This window comes from Theropithecus gelada, chromosome 7b (assembly GCF_003255815.1).
Source record: "Theropithecus gelada isolate Dixy chromosome 7b, Tgel_1.0, whole genome shotgun sequence".
Lineage (NCBI taxonomy): Eukaryota > Metazoa > Chordata > Mammalia > Primates > Cercopithecidae > Theropithecus > Theropithecus gelada.
In genome coordinates, this window is record NC_037675.1 from 74295608 (window position 1) to 74297800 (window position 2193).

Sequence of the window (2193 nt, forward strand, 5' to 3'; positions counted from 1 at the left end):
AGCACTTTGGGAGGCCGAGGCAGGATAACCACTTGAACTCAGAAGTTTGAGACCATCCTGGATAACATGGCAAAACTGTGTCTCTATAAAAAATATAAAAATTAGCCAGGTGTGGTGGTGTGCCCCTGTAATCCCAGTTACTCAGTGGGCTGAGGTGAGAGGATCACTTGAGCCCAGGAGGTCAAAGGTGCAGTGAGCCATGATCATGACATGCACTCCAGCCTGGGCAACACAGTGAGACCTCATCTCAAAAAAAGAGAAAGAAATGAAAAAGAAAAAGACATTCCTGATGGAACCTGCTAGACATCCATGGAGCTAAACTTTCTACTTGTCCTATCCCAAATAGAAAATCCATAGTGCCTAGTTTTATTGTAAAACACATTTCTTTAAAGAAATCAAAAGTTTTTTCCACATCCTATTAAATCCCTAAATCTCATTATAAGTTGACTATAAGTAATCATTGACCGAATTTTGCCATCAAATAGAATTTAGTGCCCTCAAGTTCACAGCATTGGCTGAAGTATTATACACAAAGTAATTCAGACAATATCTCAGAATCTTAAGTGGTATCAATACCCTGTATTACATTATAAACCATTTCCAAAAAACTTTTTGTAAAGTGCTTCCTGTTCAAGCAGACAGCTGAGCCCAACCAATGAGAAAGGATTCATCATCATAATAAGAGTCACACTGAATAGTGCTTTCCAAATGCAGGCACTGTTCTAAATCGCTTTATCCGAACAAGCCCGTGTAAGCCTCTCAGCAGCTCCTTAGACATAGTCTCAGGATCCTCATTTTACTGGCAGGAAATAAAAGAATGACTGTAGAAGCAAACTTTGAGTAACTAGCAGTCTCCACTTAAAACTAGGTCAACAAGTTTGCCAATCTCTAAACTCCAGTCCAAATAACTTTTTTGTTCACGTCAGACGGGTAATATGCCAACATCATAACAAGATTTGAGGGAGGCACAGCTCACACATGCGCGTGAAAACCCAATCATCACGCTTATGAACTACAAAAGGATTCAAATAGCTCTTCTTTCAAGTTCAAAACACAAAAATGAATTTTACTCTCAAATCTAAAATTTGCAACACCAGGTTTGTCATATCACACAATGCTATTTTCATTAGCTATCTGAAAAGCAGGGAAGAAACCTTTTTCTCCGACGAATAAAACCACACACACCTTTGAAGCAGCAGGCAACAAACCGTCAGTGCCCCTACTGTTGGAGAAGCCTCTACTCCTTTTATTTGATTTTTTTTTTTTTTTTTTTTTTTTTTTTTTTTTTTTGAGACAGAGGGTCTCACTCTGTCACCCAGGCTGCCTCATTCTCCCAGGCTCAAGTGATCTGCCATAGCTGGAACTATGGGCACACGCCACCACACCTGGCTAATTTTGTTCATTTTTTGTAGAGACAAGGTCTCACTATTGCCCAGGCTGGTCTCAAACTCCTGGACTCAAGGGATCCTCCCACCTCAGCCTCCAAACTTGCTGGTATTACAGGTGTGAGCCACCCCTCCCGGCTCCTCCTTTTCCTTTATACTGTTCTTTTTCCTCTCTTGGCCTTTCTGTCACCTTGACATTCCTCTCTGGGGAAGGTGGGGAATTTCAAAACCAGTTTGCCATGGTCTATACTCCTCAAGGAAAAAAACAAATACCAAAATATCAAACTTCCACTAAAAGTTTTTAAAAGTTTACCTAAGGCCAGGCACAATGGCTCACGCCTGTAATCCCAGCACTTTGGGAGGCCGAGGTGGGTGGGTCACTTGAGGTCAGGAGTTCGAGACCAACCTGACCAACATGGAGAAACCCCATCTCTACTAAAAATAAAAAATTAGCCTGGCGTGGTGGCGCATGCTTGTAATCCCAGCTACTAGGGAGGCTGAGGCAGGAGAATTGCTTGAGCCTGGGAGGCAGAGGTTGCAGTGAGACGAGACCGCACCACTGCACTCCAGCCTGGGTGACAGAGCGAGACTCTGTCTCAAAAAACAAACAAAAAAATAAGTTTACCTCAAGCAGCAAATGATTATGCTGACACAGTAAAGCCATCAAAGAGATGGGCAGTGGCAAATATATGCATGACTTTAAACCTTTTCCCAACTGCCCCATCATCTGCAATGGAGGTAATACTTCAGAGCAATAGGTGTTGCCTTTGTTCATTCTTTCTCATCCCTTTCTCCAGTTGAGCCTCCT

General features: G+C 42.3%; 1 non-coding gene across 1 annotated transcript; it reads right to left on the reverse strand.

The window, feature by feature from the left end:
• Window positions 1-920: 920 nt before the first annotated feature.
• LOC112629615 lies at window positions 921-1024 on the reverse strand. The gene has a single exon (XR_003120702.1). It is a non-coding gene; the product is annotated as a small nucleolar RNA U13 (small nucleolar RNA).
• Window positions 1025-2193: the final 1169 nt, after the last annotated feature.